This window comes from Eulemur rufifrons, chromosome 11 (genome assembly GCF_041146395.1).
Source record: "Eulemur rufifrons isolate Redbay chromosome 11, OSU_ERuf_1, whole genome shotgun sequence".
Taxonomy (NCBI): domain Eukaryota; kingdom Metazoa; phylum Chordata; class Mammalia; order Primates; family Lemuridae; genus Eulemur; species Eulemur rufifrons.
In genome coordinates, this window is record NC_090993.1 from 2,377,237 (window position 1) to 2,400,637 (window position 23,401).

At 46.0% G+C, this 23,401-nt stretch overlaps 1 long non-coding RNA gene across 1 annotated transcript; it reads right to left on the minus strand.

Moving 5' to 3' along the window:
• Window positions 1-4,081: 4,081 nt before the first annotated feature.
• Window positions 4,082-23,201, minus strand: LOC138393381 (uncharacterized). The gene is made up of 6 exons (XR_011235176.1): window positions 22,243-23,201; window positions 16,046-16,210; window positions 15,016-15,136; window positions 6,831-6,974; window positions 5,777-6,414; window positions 4,082-5,197 (listed from the first exon to the last, which is right to left on the minus strand). It is a non-coding gene; the product is annotated as an uncharacterized lncRNA (long non-coding RNA).
• Window positions 23,202-23,401: the final 200 nt, after the last annotated feature.

Genomic DNA, 23,401 nt, shown 5'->3' on the forward strand with positions numbered 1-23,401 from the left:
TCAGGGAAGGACAGGAAGGCACGTGTACAGTTATGACAAATAAATGGTGAGTGGGAGGGGGGGGCCACTTCCTCTATTGTCAAAATAATGTAGTCCTGCAGCCCTGCTCCTAGGACCATATTTGGTATTTGGTGTACTTTCCAATAAATCACACTGGCTTTGTTCCTACCTATGTTCCCCAAAAGAATGCTGTAGCCATACATTTGCTTTTTGAGGACGGGTTCAGCCACCACGAGAGGGACACTGAGAGCATCCTGAGACAATATGGAATAATTGTTCATTGCCAGGAAATGACAGCACCAGACAATGTTTGTGTGGCAACCCATGACAGAGGCTCAAATGAGCCAAATGTCATGCTGGTCTGCAAAAACCAGCAGCAGAGCTGTATGTCGGCGGTTTTCATAAACAACAGCAAGGCTCCTAAACTAGTCAATCTATATCCATGTGTGACATGCAAGTCACACTTCTGTGTGTTCAGCCATGTTCATGCTCAGAGGAGAGAAAAGGTGGTTGTTAATACCTTCACTTTGTCCCTTCGACAAAAGACAATGGGACAGCCTGACTCCTGTGCCACACAGGCAAAACGGCCGTAAACTCCCAAATTGGCAAGTGTTGCCTTATAGATGGCTGCGGCCCCAGGGACAATGAGGTCAGCTCCTGGGATGGAAAAACAGCTTCTGGGTAGGAGCTGTGTAGTCCACACCAGGTGGGGGACGGTGTGGGGCGGAGCCTGAAGCAAGCCCCAAGATGCCGGGGAAGACACAGTTCCACCCCCCTTCGTTTACTGGGTGGACTTCCACCAATAAATCCTATCACTCCTAATTGCCCTAGTTATTGCCTTATTTGCATTATCATGACAACACTTGTTTACAAAGCTTCATAGATTATCTTTTTAATTTTTTTGAGATGGGGTATCGCTCTGTCACCCAGGTTAGAGTGCAGTGGCATCATGATAGCTCACAGCAACCTCAGACTCCTGGGCTCAATTGATCCTGGGCTCAGTTGATCCTCCTGCCTCAGCCTCCCCAGTAGCTGAGACTACAGGCACATACCACCACGTCCAGCAAATTTTTAATACATTTTTAGAGATGGGGTTTCACTGTGTTGCCCAGGCTGGCCTTGAATTCCTGGCCTAAAGGATTAATTACAAGCATGAGCCACCTCGCCTGGCCCGGTTATCATTATTCTTACCATCACTATCAAATAATGTTTTTTCATTAAAAAATTATAATTTCTGTCATGCTACTCACTGTATCAGAATTGTAAAGCAAAACTAGCATAGTGCCTATCTTCCAAAAATTTAATATCTCAGTACTGGAATTTTTTCAACATTGAATTTGATTTCTCTCCAGTCAATAAAAATCCATGATCCTGTATGAATTCTGCATAGCCAAGCCTTTTAAAAGGAGATTTTCTTGCTAAAGAAGTGGTAGGTGCTTGGGGGTATTGTTCTTTAATTAGCTAACATTGGTGCATGTCTATTGTAGTGGTCAGGGTTTTCCGGAGAAACAGAACGAACAGAATGAGTAAGTAGACGGTTGGATGGATAGATAGCTAAATAGATAATAAGGAATCAGTTCACGTGATTATGGAAGCCGACAAGTCTGAAGATCCGCAGGGTGAGCTGGCAAGCTGGAGACCCAAGAAAAAGTCTATGTTTCAGTTCAAGTACTCAAGTCCAAAGGCAGCAAAAAGCTGATGTCCCAGTTCAAAAGCAGCTGGGCAGAAGGAGTTCTCCTTTACTAGGAGGAGGGTCAGCCGTTTTGTTCTAGTCAAGCCTTCAACTGATTAGATAAGGCCACACACTAGGGAAGGCAATTTGCTTTGTTCAGCCTACTAATTTATTCTTTTTTTTTTTTTTAAGAGACAGAGTCTCGCTCTGTTGCCCAGGCTAGAGTGTAGTGGTGTGATCATGGCTCACTGCAGACTTGAACTCCTGGGCTCAAGTGATTCTCTTGCCTAAGCCTCTTGAGTAGCTAGGACTCCAGGCCTGCACCACTGATTGAAATGTTAATCTTGGGGTCAGACATGGTGGCTCATGCCTCTGATCCTAGCACTTTGGGAGGCGGAGGTGGTAGGATCGCTTGAACCCAGGAGTTGGAGACCAGGCTAGGCAATAGGGAGACACTGTCTCTACCAAAAAAAAAAAAAAATAGCTGGGCGTGGTGGTGGTCACCTATATTCCCAGCTGCTTGGGAGACTGAGGTAGAAGGATCACTTGATCCCAGGAGTGTGAGGTTGCAGTGAGCTATGATCGTGCCACTGAACTCTAGCTTGGGTAACAGAGTGAGACCCTGTCTCAATTAAAAAAAAAAAAAAAAAGTTAACCTCATTCAAAAACACCCTGATAGACACATCCAGAATAACTTTCAACCAAATATCTGGGCACTCCATGGCCCAGTCAAACACATAAAATTAACCATCACAATCACTAACTGGGGTATTTTTGGTAGAGAAATAACCTTCACTATTTTATTTAAATTTAGCTGTGGCAAGCGAAGAGGAAATGTTATTAAGCAAATAGAGAGAAGCTAACCAAAAGTCAGATGTTTCTTGCTACCCAAAGGCTTTGCTGTGTGAGCTCAGAAAACTCATCTCACCATTTTTTACACATTTGTTTCCGAATAGTTGAAGAGCTGTGACTACTACAATTGTGGTTAGAATTTACCTTCCTCCCCACAGGGTGTGGTCAAAGTTCCAAACTTGAATTCTTTGAGATTTCTAAAATAAAAGGTGTTGTACCTTATCAATTAAAAGGTCAGGTGTCATTGAGCAACTGAATTAGGATTCAGCTTTGAATATATTAACTAAATGTATCTTTTTTTTTTTTTTTTGAGACAGAGTCTCACTCTGTTGCCCAGGCTAGAGTGAGTGCCGTGGCGTCAGCCTAGCTCACAGCAACCTCAAACTCCTGAGCTCAAGCGATCCTCCTGTCTCAGCCTCCCGAGTAGCTGGGACCACAGGCATGCGCCACCATGCCCAGCTAATTTTTTCTATATATATTTTTAGCTGTCCATATAATTTCTTTCTATTTTTAGTAGAGGTGGGGTCTCGCTCTTGCTCAGGCTGGTCTCGAACTCCTGAGCTGAAACGATCCGCCCACCTCGGCCTCCCAGAGTGCTAGGATTACAGGCGTGAGCCACCGCGCCCGGCCTAAATGTATCTTAATAACAAAATAAGTGGCCAACTCACCTATTTGGAACACTTTTTTTTTTTTTTTTTTGAGACAGAGTCTCACTGTGTTGCCTGGGCTAGAGTGCCGTGGTGTCAGCCTAGCTTGCAGCAACCTCAAACTCCTGGGCTTAAGCAATCCTCCTGCCTCAGCCTCGAGTAGCTGGGACTACAGGCATGTGCCACCATGCCCAGCTAATTTTTTCTATGTATTTTTAGTTGTCCAGCTAATTTCTTTCTATCTTGTTTTTTTTTTTTTTTTTTTTTTTTTTTTAGTAGAGACAGGGTCTCGCTCTTGCTCAGGCTGGTCTTGAACTCCTGACCTCGAGCGATCCTCCCGCCTTGGCGTCCCAGAGTGTTAGGATTACAGGCGTGAGCCACCGCGCCCGGCCTTATTTTTTTTGAGACAGGATCTTGCTCTATCTCCCAGGCTAGAGTGCAGTGGTGTCATCATAGCTCACTGCAACCTCAAACTCCTGGGCTCAAGTGATCCTCCCCCCTTGGCCTCCCAAAGTGCTAGGATTACAGGTGTGAGCCACTGCGCCTGGCCTCCGTTCATTTTAATTTGTGGACACACACTTTTTTCTCCACACACCATCAAAATTCACTTTACCGTGTGCTTTTTTCTAGTTGTTAGAAGAGATGCTGGTGAGCTCCGTCTTTCTTCTTTCTGCCACTCGGAGGATAAGGTAATAACTGAACACAACGGCGTTACATGTCCTCTCCATGCTCATGGGCAGAGTCAATAACCACAAAGGAATTTACTGTGTAAAGATGAAAGTCTGTATCATCACAGCTCGCACTGAAGATTTAGAGGCCTGCAGTATGAGTGGCTTGTTCAATTCAATTTAACAACCATTTATTTCTTACCTCCTAAGTGCAGGAAAAGAGGGGTGAGAGGGAGGGAACCTGACAGAGAGACCAAGATAAAAAAGATAAGGGCCTACTCTCTAGATGTTCTAAAACCATAATAAATTAAAAATCATTCTTCAAACATCTCAGATCCATAAATGCTATAATAGACACGCAGGCACACACAAGCTGGATCCCAAAGGCACTTAGGGGAGAGAGAGACAAAGAATTGGGGTTTTGAAGGGGTGTGCGTTGGGTAGACGGATTAGGTAAAAGAAAGCATTCGTGCCGCACACAGACGCACAGACACACTATGGAAAGGTGCAGAGGAGGAGAGCACAGGGTTTGTTCAGGGAATGGAAAGAAGCCTGATGTTACTGCAAGAGCGTACGCGGCAGGGGACCGGGGTGGACGCCATAGAAGACAATGGCTGCAGAGGCAGGTTGGGCTTTAGACGCCAGGGTGACACCCCCGGATCTCACTCCATGAGGAAGCAGAGACCACAGCAGGTTTTGAACAGAAAGGAGGTATGGTCAGATGGGAGTGTTGCGACAGAAAAGTACCCCTGGGGAGAGACTGGAGGCGTTAGCAACAACAACGATGACCGCCATTTATTAAGTATTATCTCTATTTTACAAGCAGACCCAGAAAGGTGAGGTCACACAGCAATAAGGTCTCAGAACCAGGACTTCAGCTCAGGTCTGACCGATTCCACAGCATAAAGCCCATGAGGCGACCGCCGAGGTCCAGAGGGTCCTGCGTGCTGTCAGTGGCCGCAAAAAAGAAGTGAACAGGCTGGAGACCCTGAGGAAGCAGAACGGCTAGATGGCTCCGCGTCCACTCACGGTGACTTGGCGTCCTCCGAGAGAAAGCACATCCCAGAGGGTAGACGGCCATGGAAGAGGACACAAGGAGACATCTGGCCAATCTAGAGTGTCGTCTTCCTGCCAGAAACCTGCCAGTACGATCACTACCAGGTACCCAGCAGGGAAACTCAGGTTCCACTGTGTCTTTGTCTTCAGTGTACTTCTTGCCAGGTTCCTTTTCTTTGCCTTTCCCTTTATACATCTGGGTTCCAGGTGCAGCCCGTCAGCGTCTGCGTCATGAATTTGTAATGATATTCTGTATTATCTGCGTGAATCTGGAAAATGCCCGTGTGTTTGTATCATAAAGCCTGTGTGAACAGAAAAACCCGATGAGAAGGACCCACGTGGTTATATTAACGGGATGCAGATGAAGACATCAGGCCTGCACCTGCCCTCCTGAGTTCCGTTCCTTTGTGTGATTCTTGCAAATTTGGAAATATACCTTATTTGTGCATCAAAACTGTCATTTGCAGCTGGGCGCGGTGGCTCACCCCTGTAATCCTAGCACTCTGGGAGGCTGAGGCGGGTGGATCGTTTGAGCCCAGGAATTCGAGACCAGCCTGAGCGAGAGCAAGACCCCCGTCTCTACTAAAAAAATAGAAATTAACTGGATAACTAAAAATATATATAGAAAAATTTAGCTGGGCATGGTGGCGCATGCCTGTAGTCCCAGCTACTTGGGAGGCTGAGGCAGGAGGATCCCTTGAGCCCAGGAGTTTGAGGTTGCTGTGAGGTAGGCTGACACCACGGCACTCTAGCCTGGGCAACAGAGTGAGACTGTCTCAAAAACAAAAAACAAAAAACAAACAAACAAACAAACAAACCCGTCATTTGCTGTCGATGAGGTGAGAGGGACTGTTATAATTTCAGCACTGTCTAGGATTTACCTTAGTGTAGGAGTGGCTTCCTGGAAACACCGATACCTTTCCTTTGAAACTTCAACACCCAGACGATGTAACACATGAAGACGAGATTCCTCCATCAGATATTTTCAAATATTCCGATTCTGCTGGCATCTTTTTCACAGTCTGGTTACATATTTATGTTTCACACGTCTTAAACTTAAAAACCCCCCTCAACCCTGTGCCTTCTGTCACTTCCACTCCAGTTCCCTTCCCTCTTCGCCAGGTTCTTCAGAGGTTTCTCGGGGCTCGCCCTGCCCCTCTCCGTGCACGGCTCCTGGGCATGCCACCGTGGGCCTCTTTCTCAGCTCTCTGCCATCTGGATGTCCCGTGTGTATCTCAAGAATGCCAGGTGCGGTGGCTCACGTCTGTAATCCCAGCACTTTGGGAGGCCAAGGTGGGAGGATCGCTTGAGGCCAGGAGTTCAACACCAGCCTGGGCAACATGGCAAGACCCCACCTCCACAAAAAATTTAAAAATTAGCCAGATGTGGTGGCACATGACTGTAGTCCCAGCTACTAGGGAGGCTGAGGTGGGAGGATTATTGCTTTGAGCCCAGGAGTTCGAGGTGGCAGTGAGCTATGATGACACCATGCACTCTGGCATGAATAACATAAAAGACCCTGTCTCAAAAAAAAGATTAAATAGTTTCCTCCCTAAATTTGCTTTACCTTTTGTATTCCCAAACTCAGCGGGTGGTACCAGCATCTGTCTGCCTGGGCAGCAATTTATAAAATGGAGAGTTGTCCTAGATCCCCAGGCTTTGTCACCCCCAAATCTAATCATCCCCTCGCCTGGCGCTTCCTCCCCCAGTGCTGACACCTGTTTCAGCCATCACGCTCTCAGGCCTGGGTGAACTCCCTGCCACCGTCCTCAAACCCTTCCACCCGTGCTCCCCGCTGCCACCAGAGTGATCTCCCTGAAACCGACTTACTCACGTCACTCCCTTGCTTAACACTCTTCAGTGGCCCCCTGTAGCTCCCGGGGGAACGTCAGACCCCCAGACTGGCCCCGCCTGATGCTGTGTCTTGATCCTCACCTGGCCTCCCCCAGCGCACTCTCGCTGTGCTACCTGTGCTTCCTCGTTCCCCTGGTCACTCACGCCGTCCTGTGCAATTCAGCAGGATCAAACCTGTGTCTCCCATCGCTGTGTCCAGCCTGCACAGGCTCTGACGTTCACGTTCTGTGTGGGAGGGAAAGAGGATTCAGGAAGCAGGAGGGGCACACTTGTTCAAGGTGAACCAGGTCAAGCGAAGGAGGTGATTGGGCTCCAATAACATCATTGCAATTTGGGGGAAAGAATGGTTCTCTGTAAGTATGGAGTCAGTTGCAATTTTATTTATGTTCCAATCTAATCTCAAGTTATAAAAAGTTTATCGCTGGGGAGTGGTTAAGAGCAGCAGAGTGATCTGTAGTCCTGGAGATTTGTTTACATAAAATCTATGGGCAACCAAATGCTCTTACTTCTAATATAGTCAAAGTTACCAGTCTTTCCTTTTTAGCTCAGTATTTTCGTGTCTTATTTAAGAAGTCTTTTCCAACTTCAAGGTCTGAGAGATTTACCTATATTTTATCATTAGAGTTTTTGTGTTTTGCTTTGATATTGAAGGTCTTAATCCATTTGGTGTTGATTTTTTATTTATAGTTGGAGGTAGGGATCCAATTTCATCCTTCTTCCTATGGATAATAATTGTACGCAACCCCATTTATTGAACAGTCCCTCCTTTCCCTACTGGTCTTAAACACCACCTCTGATATACACAGCAGTTCCGTACCATTCCGTCCGATTCCACTGGTCAGTTTGCCAACCCCTGGGCCAGAACGGCACTGCTTTGATTACTATATTTCATAATAGGTTCTGTTATCAATAGGATAAGTTGCTCCTGACTTTTTTCCAGATAAGAGCATCCTGTCTTCTATTCACAGTAGCAAAACCCCCAAACAACCCAAATGCCTACCAAGAAGAGAGCAGATGGATAAGTTGTGTTTTAGCCCTACAATGGAATATGATTCAGCAATTAAAACAAATGAACTACAGATACATATAACAACATGGCTGAATCCTAGCAACAGACTATTAAGTGAGGTGATGGCCCCTTCTTCAGGAACTCCTAGTTGAATTTGTGCAAGGCAGAAAGACAAACAGTAAAAAGTCACCCACATGTAATAAACACACATGGCCATCCGTGAATAGTCTTCATACGATGCCTGTCTCTGAAATGGCTCTGAGCCCTCTGGGTGCCCCCTGCATTGCCATTTGTTCTGACAGCAGCGCAGGGAGAGTTATCGAGGACGTTTGTCCTTGCTTTGCGAGGCCCCAGCCCTCAGCTCTCCTGGCCGTATGTGGAGGGACCTACCAGGTGTTTCCCAAGCTGGCGGGCTCCCCGAGAGGACCAGACGGGACTCCGGAGCGTACAAGCAGATCTTGTCCCTGTCAGGTGATAGCCAAGCTGTCACGTCCCTGACCTCAGCTTGCCTGGCTGCCTCTGAACGGTGTGGGAAAGCACCTTGCCTGGTGACCTCCGGGGCGGACAGGCCTGGTGCTGGCAGGAGCACCTTCTCTGGGCAGAATCTTGGCTCCATCGTGAGATCAGAGAAAGGCAGAGAGAGAGCGCGTTCGGCTACTACCTTGTCGGCCTGCTCTTGCTGAAGAGGGCAAAATGAAGTAATATCTGCTTTTCTGGGTTGCAAAGAAGGGACAGAAATGGCTATTCACGCAAATACCAAGCACCTTCAAGGGTGACAACAAAGTGATCCCCTCCAACACTTTCCCTCTATAAACATGTTTTTCCTCCAGACCAGTGATTCCCAAACTTCAGCACCACGCAGAGGAGTTGTTAAAACAGACTGCTGGCTCCCACCCCCAGAGTTTCTGACTCTGGAGTGAGGCCTGAGCATTTGCATTTCTAAGTTACCGAGGGATGCTGTTGCCGCCAGATGGCCGGGGGCCACGCGCGAAGAACATGTTGCCGCCCAGGAGCAACACTGTTGCGACACACGCTTTGATCCTGTACCTGGGAGCCTCCTAAAGGAAGGCGTTAGACAATCTGGGGTTCGACTGTATTATCTCTAAGGTCCCTCCCACATCCTGCGATGAGGACACACAGCCAGCCGTTTACTGAGGGATCTGCAGTCCAGGAAGCATTTTCCTACAAAACTGATGTTACAGGTGGTGGTTGGGGGTCCCAGGCCGAAGCACAGAAAATCTTTTTAGCCCACAGTTTACCTCAATTAACCCGACTGTGACAACTACAACTCCCTCTGGTCAGCGCGTCTCCTCGTGCAGCTCAGCAGGCTGCTGACACGGCCACCGCGTGTGCTGGGGACGGGCTTGGGGAGGAGGCATCATCAAGTTGTCACTCGTATATGTTTGCCCAGCAAAGAGACTTCCTTCCACGGAAGCATATCCTGAATTGGGCTCAAAGGGCAGTTAGAGACTGAGAGTCGGGGCCTCCTTGGTACGTGTTCGCTTGTTTCCCTGAGGTCTGGGTTGGGAATCAAGGGCTGCCCACGTCAACGTCCCTGTGCAGGGCCCAACACCAACAACCAGCCTCTGAGGCCAGAGCCAGGTGCCATGAGGTCACAGTGCTTGGTTAGTTGATGGCAGATCAAGGTTCAAATCCTGTATCTTCTCATTGAGGGCCTGGAATGGAGTCCTTTTATGTGATGTTGTTGTTGTTTTAATTAAATTGTAGGTTTTCTTGGCATGCCAGTCATAGAGGTTTGGGACTTTTAATCTCACAATTAGTCTAATCAAAGTCGCCCCTTGCAAACCAGGAAATGGTTTGACCTGATCTAAGGAGGAAATTAGCATGTGGTGTGTAATATAACCCTAGCTTTTTGTTCACTGGATCCTTCATTCCTGAAAACACAAGCTGGGAGTGGCTTTATGGTCACACTGAGTACAAGCCCTGTCTGGTTAAGCTTGGCTGGGCTTTTCTTTTTTTTTTTCTTTCCTACTGGCAAGTGAGGACATTCAACTTTTCCCAACACATCTGAGGCATGTTCTAACAGCGTCTTGTAATTTACTGCTTAATCGTAACTGTATCCATGTCTGCAACCTGCAGAAGTATTGGGGCACTTTTCTTTCCATCTAACATAGGCAGTTGTAACTACAGATTCAGAGAGGACATTTTTTACGGTTAGGGAATTATTGCTAAAGTGGTACCAATGCAAGTCAAGCAAAACAAGGATGCAGGAAGAAAGCAAACAACAGAGAGAGGAAACTTGTTCTCAAGGAAAACGGAGGCTGGAGAAAACCTGAAGTTAGACGTTGAAGCAATATTCTCTAGTTTAGGTGACAACTGGTAATCAAGAGATCACTTGAGGCGGTGGCTCACACCTGCAATCCCAGCGCTCTGGGGGGCTGAGGCAGGAGAGTCGCTTGAGGTCAGGAGGAGTTTGAGACCAGCCTGAGCAAGAGCGAGATCCCCATCTCTACTAAAAATAGAAAAATTAGACAGGTGTGGTGGCAAGTGCCTATAGTCCCTGCTACTCAGGAGGCTGAGGCAGGAGGATGGCTTGAGCCCAGGAGTTTGAGTTTGCTGTGAACTAGGCTGACCTCATTGCACTCTAGCCTGGGCGATAAAGTGAGACTCTGTCTCAAATAAAAAAAAAAAAAAAAAGATAAGAAACTGGCCCATATAAACAGCTGAAGCTCATGCTTGACATGAAATAATAAAAGAATGGAACTGGTTGCAGGAAAAAAAAAAAACAACAACAAAAAAATGCAACACCAAACACGAAGCGGGCTGGTTTGGAAGAGATGGTTTAGCGAGAGCAGCAGCTCTCACAGTGCGTCCCCGGCCCCGGCAGCATCAACGTCAACTGGGAATTGTTGGCCATGCGAATTCCCAGGCCCCTGCGCAGACCTACTGAATCAGAAACTCTGGGGTGGGAACCGGCAATCTAAGGTGTTTTTTTTTTTTCTGATCAAGTCTCATTTATTGTGTGTGGCAATCTGAGTTTTAACCAGGCTTCTGAGGGACTCTAGGCCCAATAGAGCAGAATTCTCTCCAGAATTCATGCTCTGCATATGCAAAAAAAACAAAAACAAAAACAAACAAACAAACAAAAAAACCCTGTTAAACCAATTATTTTAAGTATTTTGAAAACCATTTTTATTGACCAGGCGTGGTGGCTCACGCCTGTAATCCTAGCACTCTGGGAGGCCAAGGCGGGAGGATCGCTCGAGGTCAGGAGTTCGAGACCAGCCTGAGCAAGAGCGAGAGCCCCGTCTCTACTAAAAATAGAAAGAAATGATCTGGACAGCTAAAAATATATAGAGAAAAAAATTAGCCGGGCATGGTGGTGCATGCCTGTAGTCCCAGCTACTGGGGAGGCTGAGGCAGAAGGATTGCTTAAGCCCAGGAGTTTGAGGTTGCTGTGAGCTTGACGCCACGGCACTCTAGCCCGGGCAACAGAGCGAGACTCTGTCTCAAGAAAAAAAAAAGAAAATTATTTTTATTATGTAAAACTTTAAGTTTACACTGCCCTGGAATACTTGGGCTGTTATTATCCTAATATGATGTATTATAAATATAGTAAGATGCTCTCAGCACTTTCAAAATATTCTTAGCTCTGTTAATTTCCAGAGTCAGAAGTAATAAATAATAATAATTGTATATACTTACGTAGTGCTTTTAAGCACTTTACCTATGTTAACTCATTTAATTTGTTTAGAAAGCCATTAAGAATGTGTTAAATGATGCAAAAACAGCAGGATAAAAACAGACAAATGAAATCGTAAGAAGACAGTTGACCAAATGTTTAAGTATTGGGAAATGGACTTTTTAAACTTAATTCTTTCAGCAAGTCATGTTTTCTGATTGTGGACAGATAGATACTGTTATGTATGACTTGCCATATATAAAACAGTAAACTGTGACATTTCTAAAGAAATTTCATTAGCATGTGCTCCAGATATGTACATATTGTATGTATAATTTATAGTCTTGCGATTATACTTTGAGTTGGAAGATATAACAAAACACAAAGAGTAGAGTTGGCACAAAATTAACTGTACTGCCTCTTAAAATGTGATGCAAAGACTATGGACTTTAATTGTTTTAATTTGTTCCTTAACCTTTTTGAGGGGGGAGAGGCGGTCTCTCTCTCTCTCTCTTGTTCTTATCACCTCTTCTGCCTGCTTCCTCCCTGCTTCTCCCCAGGCCATTTCACCAATGTGTCATTACACGATGTTTCATTTAGATTGATTTGTAAGGTTGGGAATACTGTAAACAAGTAGATAATGTATCGAATAGATTGTACTGAAGATAAGAACAACTCCAAAAATAGTTGTCTGCCTCTCTGCGTTTTTGTTCTCCCAGTAACAAAGCTCACTGCCTTAAATTATGGTTTGAGACACTGTGTTGAAATGTTTAATCTCTGAGTAATGACTGGATTTTAGTTTCCTAATTGGCATCTGTGGGTTTAGCATCTCTGCCAAAGCCCAAATCTGCGAATGAATGCACAGTACGAGATATGGACTGTATGTACAACACTTCTGATACCTGCCACCTTAGCTCCAGGGCAAAAATGTCATAACAAACAAGGGAAGGATAAATATTATATATCTTATGATTCCACGTATTTTTAAATGCCTGCCAACAACTCGCTAGGGCTTACAAGTCAAACTAAAAATCCATGTGTGACTGGCGCACAGTGAAGTATAATTGTAGTCCAAAGAAGCCCCTGACCTTGGGAACAAACATGTCTTGCTTATTTTCAGATGGTATTTCAGGTCCCTGGGAGTAGTTCTAAGATAATGCTCCACCCACAACTGGGTGACTTCTTTAAAACCTTGCGAAACCAGCTTGAAAGAACTAAAAGAATAGTTTCGGTAGAGAAGTTACCGGCTTGACCTCCAACCACCAAAATTTCTTTGTGTTTTCCTAGGTGGAGAATCCAGAGAAGTGTCATTTGGACACCTTCCCTCATTACTATCAGCTTCATATTGTTTGGAACAAGATGCCACTGGCCATTTGCAACATGCCTCTTTGGTGAGTCCATGACACTCACCGTGGGCGTGGGGCCTACAAGCTGGCATTCCCTGAATGATAATGTATGTGTCCTCGGGTAGGTGTTTGTCCAGCCTGATGTTGCACATGCGTGACGGTGGTGCAAGAGGTGGAATTACACAAGCCCACTGTTCCACCCATCGGGAATGTTCCCAAGATGAGAGGCCAAACCATAGCCTGATGAGAGGCTCTGTAGGCAGGAGGACAGAACTGCTCTTTCAGATGTGGAGAGGGAGAAGACATTCTGCTTGTCCAGTTTAGCCAATAAGGGGCAACAGACCCCCTATACCTCTCACAGCAGTGTCTTCAGCCTTAAGTAAGAACTCAGGACAGGGGACAGCCGGCTACATCAGAAGTTTTGGAGCTACATAGTCACCTGGAGGCCATGTTACTCTGAAAATGAAAACCACTCTCCTTCCTAACATGAATAACACTGTGTGGGACCGAGACTGGAACCTTTCTGTGCCAGGGTGACGCAGTGAGTGACTAAAGGAGGCCACTCCCAAGCACCAAGCCACCACGTGGCTTAGGAACAGGAGCAGAGCCACGCCGACTCTCACCGGGGCAGGCCTCTACCAGCCACGAGGCCATGCCACGGCCTGCAGCCCCTGGTCACTCGTGTCGCCGCCTGGATCTGATCTTCACATCACATCTGTCTTTTCCAGAGGAACTTTTACTCTCTCCAAATCCAGATGAGGAGATCCAGTTATGCTTTCACCGAATTCTCTCTGCTGCTCTGTAAAATGGGGATTTTCTGAAGCTCAGAAAGCTCAAGTCACCCGCAGCAGGTTGGAGGCCAGCAGAGGAACCCAGGTCTGTCCTACTCCAAAGGTCACGTTCTCACTTCCTCCTTTTCCACCAAGGAAAAGTACCAGCTTTACAGAGAAACACACGCGGTTGTCTAGGCACGCCTCGGCACAAGCGGGTTCTAAGACTCGCTGTGATGGGGCTCACTGGGTCCAGCTGGGTCTAGCTCGAGGCGGCGAGTACGTTGATGACACGAGGCCATAGATTCCCTCGCCCCTTAAGAACCAATAACTTCATCGCTGGCCAGAGACGCTGAGTTGACTGTGTTCTTTGGACCTTCTGTCATGGCAAGGTGCAGTTCTCAATCTGGAGCAGACAGACTGGCTGGCACTGGCACTGGGAAAGGAGTTCACTTCCCTTTCACGCCCTCCCTGGTACATGGAAGCGACCAATCTGAAGTTTATTGAGCCACAGCCTGTGTACCAGACTGCAGGACAAGGGGGAAGCGTCCCGGAGAAGGCCTCAGGCGTCTGCTCACCCTCGTTAATTCTGTGCTAACAGCTCAGACGCACTTTGAGCCTCTTAACCCAAAGCTTCAGGCATCCCCAGGTGGAGCCTGTAGCAGCAGGGCCTCACGGCCCGAGGGGGCCCGGAGCAGACCTTAGCACCGCACCATGTCTCCAGGACCAGGTGGGCACAGGAACCTGAGGCCATCTGTTCACCCACTGTATCTTTAAAAATTATTTTTAAACTCTCAGGGCTGGGGTTAGATGTTTACGATGCCAGCAGGTGAGCCCGTGGGTGCCAAAGCATCACATACTTCTGCTTTGATATTCTCTGGTCGGTACTGCTGTCCCCGTTCTCCCCCCAGGCACTTGGAGGGAGAGAGAAGCGAGCTGAGGTGAGTGCTCTTGTTGCTCGTTCTCCACAACAAGGCAGAATGAAAATTTCTCTCTAGTTCCCTCCTGAATCCACTACTTAAGGACCAAGATGTCCTTGATTTGAAAGAAATCAAAGTGGTTTAAATAAAAGCTAATGCTGTCTGGTTTTGGAAACTCTAGGGATAGAAGTCCCCGCTTTAGAATAGTAAAGGTAGATTTTATTCGCTCAAACAACAAATGTATATTGAGAATCTCCCACAGGTCAAGCATCATGGCAGGCGGTGTCAATTCACCAGTGAGAAACACACTTGGATTCTGTTCTTGTGGGCTTCCAGTCAAGTGGGAGAGAGAGACATTAAGCAAATAGTAACACAAATGAGTGTGCAGGTATAACTTGATGATACAATGTCAATTTATCATCAGGTGTGGTGGCTCTCGCCTGTAATCCCAGCACTTTGGGAAGCCAAGGCAGGAGGACCACTTGAGGCCAGGAGTTTGAGACCAACCTGAGCACCATAGGGAGATCCTCTGTCTACAAAAAAAATAGAAAAATTTAGCTAGATGTGGTGGTACGCACCTATAATCCTAGCTCCTCAGGAGGCTGAGGCAGGAGGATTGCTTAAGCCCAGGAATTTGAGGCTGCAGTGAGCTATGGTGACACCACGCACTCTAGTCCAGACAACAGAGCAACACCCCATCTGAAAAAAAAAAAGAAACACAATCACTGGTTTTTAAAAGACATTATATATTAAAAGCATAAAAACATGAATGGGAAAGACATACAATGGCATTCTTGAGGCTAGGTCCCCTGAAGACAGAGAGAAGGTGGCCGGCAGCGGGGAGGAGACTGTTCAAATGGATTTTAGCCATATCTGTTTTATGTTTGATTTATTTTAAAATTAAAGGGAAATAGTTAAAATAAATATGGCAGCTCCTGTCCTGGCGGTTGGTCATGTGGCGGGCAGCAGGGGAAGGTTGGTCACACCCCCGTGTCTGTGATGCCCCCACCAGAGAATCCACTAGGATCGGTTTGTGAGAGCTTCAAGAGCTCAATATACTGTTGGTTTCCCTCTGCTACCCAAAATTAATATTGACTCCTACCATCTTGGGTTAGGTTGTTCTAGAATCAGATCTTAAGGCAGTATTTGAGTGTGACTAGTTTTGTTCTGTATGTTTTGTTTTGTCTCCATTTTTTTATTGTGGTGAAATACACATAGCATATAATTTACCACCTTAATCATTTTTTAAGGGTGCACTTCGGTGGTATTAATATTAAATATTCACAATGTCGTACAGCCGTCACCACCACCCATCTCCATAGGAATTTTCATCTTGTGAAACTGAAACTCTACCCCTTAAATAATACGGCTCCGTTTCCTTCTCTGTCCAGCCCCTAGCAACCACTTTAGTTTCTGTTTCTGTGATTCAACTAGTTTCTCTGGGAGGTGATTCCAGGAAGACTTAGAGAGGAAGTAAGGCAGGAAAGGGAAGGAAGCCACGCCAGGTGACATTAAGCAAGGTACTGCTGTGTAGCTGCGACTGGGGCTCAAGCCTGCTGCCAACTCAGGAAGACAGTGCAGCCCGTGCCTCTGAGTTTTCCTACTCACAGGGCGAGGGAGGTAGGGAGCCTCCAGGCCCCGTCCGCCATTGGCCGCAGCCTGCTCCCAGGGCATTAACCCTCCAGCACGTCCACACGGCAGGTGGAAGGAAAGCTGTCCGGTGGAGAACGGCAGGTGCTTTCAGTAGGATGGCCACTGGAATGTACTGGAATTCTGAGTGAAGAGGGGATATGGATCCCTGAGATTGCTTCGAATACACTCCCGTATCCTGTGGCCTCCAAAGTGAGAAGGTGGCCTCAGTTTCCCTGCTTTCTTATAACCTTTAAGCCATGTCTACTGAACAGCAACTCTTATAAAATAAATGTATTGTTTTTCTTATTACAAAGACATATTCATTGTAAAATATGTTAAATGATATATAAGCAAAAGAAGCTAAGGATATTCACCCCCAACGTTTTCTCAGGTTAAGTTTGAACTTTTTCCTGGGGAGCTCTGTCTTTTGAGTTCTATAATTTATCTTTTTCAGCCCTGCTATGGAAGAAACTTTACCCAAATATAAATTTATACTTGGAAAAGACTGGGCTGGGTGCGGTGGCTCACCCCTGTAATCCTAGCACTCTGGGAGGCTGAGGCAGGAGGATTGCTTGAGCTCAGGAGTTCGAGGCCAGCCTGAGCTACAGTGAGACCCCATCCCTAATAAAAATAGAAAAAATTAGCCAGGCATGGAGGCATGCACCTGTAGTCCCAGCTACTTGGGAGGCTGAGGCAAGAGGATCCCTTGAGCCCAGAAGTTTGAGGTTGCTGGGAGCTAGGTTGACACCATGGCACTCTAGCCCAGGGAACAGAGCAAGACTCTGCCTCCAAAAAAAAAAAGAAGAAGAAAACTCCCTTAGGTACACCCTGGGGTGTTCCATTCATAAGAAATTTAAAGACGTTCATCAATGACGACAGAAAAGAATTTTATTTATTATTTATTTATTTTAGAGACAGGGCTCACTCTGTTACCCAGGCTGGAGTACAGTTGTGTGATCACAGCTCACTGTAACTTCAAACTCCTGGGCTCAAGTGATCCTCTCACCTCAGCCTCCCAAGTATTTTTTTTTTAATTTATTTAATAAAAATTTCTCTCTCTCTTTTTTTTTTTTTATAAAAAATTATCTCTTTCCCTCTCATGCTCAGCCAAGCAACCTCCCAAGTATTAATAGCTGGGACTACAGGCATGCGCCACCATGCTTGGCTATTTTTTTTTTTTTTTGGTAGAGACAGGGTCTTGCTATGTTACCCAGACTGGTCTCAGATTCCTGGCCTCAAACCATCTTCCCACCATGGCCTCCAAAAATGCTGGGATTACAGGCCTGAGCCACTGCACCTGGCCAGGAAGAATTTTAAATGTATAACTTCAACTAGTATATTTATATATATGTTATGTTTATACTATACTATAGTCCATTGAGTACAATATCATCATGTCTAAAAAAACAATGTACATACCTTAATTTAAAATTACTATATTGCCAAAAAATGCTAACGATCATCTGAGCCTTCAACAAGTCATAATAGTTTTGCTGGTGGAGGGTCCCGCCTTGATGTTGACGGCTGCTGACTGATGAGGGTGGTAGTTGGTGAAAGCTGGGGTGGCTGTGGCAATTTCTTAAAATTAGACAACAATCAAGTATGTTGCATCGACCGACTCTTCCTTTTATGAAAGATTGCTCTGCAGCACGCAGACGCTGTCTGACAGCACTTTACCCACAGTACAACTTCTTTCAAAATTGGAGCCAATCTTCAATTTTTTGAAGAACGGTGCCAGCTGCTTTATCAGCTATGTTCATGTAATATTCTAAATCCTTTGTTGTCATTGCAACAATGTTCACAGCATCTTCACTAGGAGATTTCATCTCAATAAACCACTTTCTTTGGTTCTCCATAAGAAGCAACTCCTCAAACATTATTTACAGCAATTCAGATTGCAGCAAAGATTACAGCAATTCAGTCACATCTTCAGGCTCCACTTCTAATTCTATTGCTCTTGCTATTTCCACATCAGCAGTCACTTCCTCCACTAAAGTCTTGAACCTCTCAAAGTAATTCATACAGGTTGGAATCAACTGTTTCCAAACTCCTGTTATTGCTGATAGTTTGACCTCCTCCCATGAATCACAAATGTTTTTACTGGCACCTAGAATGCTGAATCCTTTCCAGGTTTTCGACACACTTTGCCCAGATCCATCAGAGGAATCACTATCTATAGCAGCTACACCCTTACAAAATGTATTTCTTAAATAATGTGACTTGAAAGTAGAAATTACTCCTTGATCCACGGACTGCAGAATGGATGTTGTTAACGCACATGAAAAAAAACATTAATCTTGTACATCCATGGATGTAAAGAGGCTAAAAACAACACCACCACCACCAAAAAGAAACCAAAACTCCTGTACATCTCCCTGAGGGCTCTTGGATGACCAGGGGCATTGCCAATGAGCAGCAATATTTGGGACGGAATCTTTTTTTCTGAGCAGTAGGTCTCAACAGTGGGCTTAAAATATTTAGTAAACCATGCTGTAAACAGATATGCTATCCTTCAGACTTTGTCGTTCCATTTACAGAGCACAGGCAGAGTAGATTTAGCATAATTCTTAAGGGGCCTAGGATTTCAGAACGGTAAATGAACATTGGCTTCTGACTTAAAGTCACCAGCTGCACTGCCCTGTAACAAAAGAGTCGGCCTGTACTTTGAAGCATTGAAGGCAGGCGTTGACTGCTCTACTGATTTGAGTCCTAGATGGCATCTTCTAATAGAAAGCTGTTTCATCTACAATGAAGACCTGTTGGTTGTCGAAGTCACCTCCATCAGTTATCTTAGCCAGATCTTCTGGATAATTCGCTGCAGCTTCTCCACCAGCTCTTGCTGCTTCACCTTGCACTTTTATGTTATAGAGATGGCTTCTTTCTTCAATTTGCATGAACCAATCTCTGCTAGATTCCAACTTTTCTTCTGTAGCTTCCTCACCTCTCAGCCTTCACAGAATTGAAGAAAGTTAGCACCTAGCTCTGGATTAGGCTTTGGCTTAAGAGAATGTTGTGGCCTGTCTGATCTTCTATCCAGATCACTCAAACTTTTTCCACATCAGTAATAAAGCCGTTTGCTTTCTTACCATTCACGTGCTCACTGGAGTAGCACTTTTAATTTTCTTCAAGGACTTTTCTTACTTGGCTAACTGGTGCAAGAAGCCTAGCCTTCGGCCTATCTTGGCTTTGGACATGTCTTCCTTCCTAAGTTTAATCATTTCTAACTTTTTTTTTTTTTAGCGATAGAGTCTTGCTCTGTCACTCAGGCTGTAGTGCCATCATAGCTCACTGTAACCTGCAACTCTGGGGTGCAAGTGATCTTCCTGCCTCAGCCACTCGAGTAGTGGGGACTACAAGCATGCATCCATCACATCTGGCTAAGTTGTTCTTTTTAAATTTTTTGTAGAGACAGGTTCTTGCTATGCTGCCAAGGCTGGTCTCAAACTCCTTGCCTCAGATGGTCAAGTTACACCTAATAGCACACCCTAGGATTAGCACTCACGGAAGTCTGAGATTGCGGTATGGAACCATAGGTTAACTCTAGTGTTTCTAAACAAAAAACCAAAGATGTTGACCACAAACACACTGCCTTTGATTCCTCAGAGTATTATGGACTTCATTCAGTTCATTTTATTTTTGGGCCAGGGTCTCACTCTGTCACCCAGGCTAGAGTGTAGTGGCACGATCAGAGCTCACTAAAACCTCGAACTCCTGGGCTCAAACAATCCTCCTGCCTCGGCCTCCCAAAGTGCTGGGATTACAGACATGAGCCACCATACCTGGCCCATTTCTAGCTTTTGATTTAAAGTGAGAGACTTGTGACTCTTCCTTTCACTTGAACACTAAGAGGCCGTTGCAGAGTGAGACCCTGTCTCAAAAAAAAAAACCAGAACAAAAAAAAAATTACAAGAGTAGTATCAAAGATCACTGACCACAGATCACCATAAGAGATGCAATAACGATGAAAAAGTTTGAAACATTGTGAGAATTACCAAAATGTGACAAAGACAGGAAATGAGCACATGCTGTCGGAAAAATGACATCAACAGACCTGCTTGACACAGAATTGCCACAAACCTTCAATTTGTAAACTATGCGGTATCTGTGAAGCACAATACGGTGAAGCACAATGAGGTATGCCTGTAATGAACTTTTACATCAGGTTCCATATGGATGCCTCCAAATCCCTTCCACCATTCCTTAGTGTACTTTACAAACGTGAGCATTTTTCTAAGAATAAGATGACGTGGGAACGGAGAGAAATGCTGCCTTAGAAGATAGCGAGCGGGTCCTAGTAAAAGCTGGGGGAAGAACATTCAAGCCTCAGAAAGGGCAAGTGCAGTGACCCTGAGGCAGGGGAGGACTGGATGGACAGAGGTGGCTGGTCTGTGGCACCCTGCGAGGGGAGGGAGGGGGTAACGCCAGGGCCCACACACATGCAGTTCAACCAAGAGCAGCAGGAGGTCACTGAAAGGATTTAAGCAAGAATGTGGCCTAATCTGATTTACATGCTGTAAATCTGACCTGTGTATGCTATGGAACGAACAGGACACAGCGGTGCGAACGTGGAAAGAGAAAGGTCATTTAGGAAGTCACTGTGGGAGGCCAGGTGAGAGGTGAGGAGCAAGGAGAGAGGAGGTTCTTCTGAGAAGCATTTCAGAGGCAGGACCAATAGCACTGGCCATGGGGGTGGAAGGAAAGGAGGCTCAAGGAAGATATACTTTTTGGTTTGAACCGCTGAGTAAGTGGTGATGCCATTTACTGGGCAAGACTGAGGACAGAGACAGTTATAGAAACGGGCTTGGGATCCAGAGCCGCAGGACAAATGATCCATATTTTCCAACAAAGTGCAAATAATAGAGAATCTGCAGATTTAGAGATTTAAGAGGCACATACAGAAATATTTACAGATGAAATGATGTAGTCTGGGATTTGCTTCAAAATAATTCAAGGGGGAGAGGTAGGAGGAGTAAGTAGATGTATAGATGGAACACAAGATTGGTCACTAGTCAACTATTTTTGAAGCTGAGTGATGGGTACAAGGGGTTCATTACACCGTTCTCCCTACTTTTGTGTATGGTAATTTCCATGGAACTGGATGAGATCACCTAATAACGAGGTACAGCAAATGGGGAAAGGCCCCAAACTGTGGGCTGGGGAGGCGGGCAGTGCCAGGCTAGTAGAAGGACACAGATAAGACCACAGCTGTCCCAGAGTTTACATTCTTCAGGGAGGAAACAGACAACAAGCAAGTGAGCAACTGGTCGATTTTTAAACCAAGGTGATAAAGGGTGATGTGATAAAGTGTGCGTGGAGATAGCAAGAGAGTGGCCAGAAACAGTTTCCTCTCTGTGAGGCAGTAATCTTGGCAGCTGACTGACAGGAGCCAAGTGGATGGGAACAGTGGTGCTTTTAAAATCCTTTCCATTCCAGTTTTTTTTTTTTTTTTTTACTTTCACTTATAAACAAATCTAAATTTGTGGCCATAAGTATTCTATCCTACAGAAAATAACTTATAAGGGTTTGCTCCTCTCCTCCCATTCCCCATTTTTTTTAAACTCCAAATGTTGAGGCCATTGTTAGCTCAAGAGTTCTAGAAGTAGGGCCAATTCAGACTGACCCCTGGGGCCTCTCCAGGATCCCCTCTTGCACTGGCAGCTCTCCGACCCCATTATCTTGACTCTATAGTCCCCTTCTCCCCTTACCTAAGTTTTTGCAACTCTGGGGGCTCCAAAGCCCCTCCTGCCTTCCCCTGCTCCAGGTGCTATTTCCCTGCACAAGGCGATGCTTTCAGAAATCACAAACTCCATCAGGGCAGGAACGTTGCTTGTGTTGTTCACTGTTGCATTCCCAGCACCCAGAACCGTGCCCAGCACACAGCTGGCACTCAATAAATACTCGTTCACTGAGAGAACTTCCTGAAGCCAACATGAGGGTAAGCAGTCACCTCTCCAGGTGGTTAAGTACTCAAACCTACAACTAGGAAGAATGCGTGGCCTACCATCATACAGATAAACATTATTACTTCCATTTTACAAAACAGACTGCTGAGTTGGTTCAAATAATCCAAGATTTCACCTAAAATGGTCTTTTCTTTCCCTCTGTTAGAAAAATTTTTTTAAAACCAAGAAGTCGGAGCTATGAAAAAACCCGGCATACAAAGGGGACATTACCCATGTCATTTAACATTTCTTGAAGATGTGATGAATTTAACCGATGTAGAACAGCCTTCCTGGATAAATCCAACAATAAATATTTTGGTCTCCTGAAAACAAAACGAACAAGCAAAATAACTCTTCTTGGCTCAAATTATAGGAATTCTTTGCTGGCAGCTCAGCCAAAGCTTTTTGCATATGTGCTTGTAGAACAAGATTGTAGATTGCATGTGTTCTGCACAGCAACCACGGACACTTAACAGTCATTAAATAATAATGAAACAGGAGGCCTGGATATTTTTTTTGTTGTTGTTTCTCCTGGGTCTGTTCCTCACTTAAGTGACCTTGGACAAATCCATTCCTCCCCCTCATATCTGATTTCCATATATCTGTTTCAGGATAATGTTTATGACTAAGACGCTTTGTGAGATCTTCAGATTACAAACAGCAGTTAGTGCCCTTCATCTATGAAATTTATCTCCTTCACTCTCCTATGGGATGTCCGCATGACGCTTCTGTCGCAAACCTTCACACATTGGCGTTGTCAATACCATCTAAGGATGGTTCGGAGGTTCTAAGGCCAATCAACTGACAAGTAACAAGGATAACTTAAGCCACGAAAAGTCTGTTTCTTATGCTACTCAGATTTGGAAAATGGGGAAATGTAACAATCCCCAAACCACGTTTTCTTTCTTTCTGTGGTTTTCAGCCTTCTCTGCCCCATGCAGAAGCTGCTGGCGACATCTGACTACCCCCACATTCTGCAACTGCCTTTGCAAAGCCACCCTTCCGAACGCTGAGAGGGCTCCAAGGCCCACGCTGGGGACAGGACAAACTGCCAGGACTGGCGGTCCGGCCCTGGTGCGGTTGCCGCGTAGTCCACACACTGTTTCAGGGGCTGACAAAACACAGCCATCTTGCATAGGCACCCTGGCCCGGGAAGCGGGCGAGCCCCGTCCCTCGGCCCGGAGACCGCCACCTGCGCGGGGCCGCCCGCCCCGCCGTCCCGCCCGCAGCCCGCGCCCCGGCGGCCGCCCCGGCCCGGCCGGAGTCTGAGCGGCTCAAGTTGGCCGCGGCGGACGCGGGCCTGAGCCGCGGGGCCCGGCCGCACTTGGCCCCGGGCGCAAGCGGGAGGAAAGCCGTCGGTGCGCCCGCCAGCCGCCGCCGCGGCCCCGTC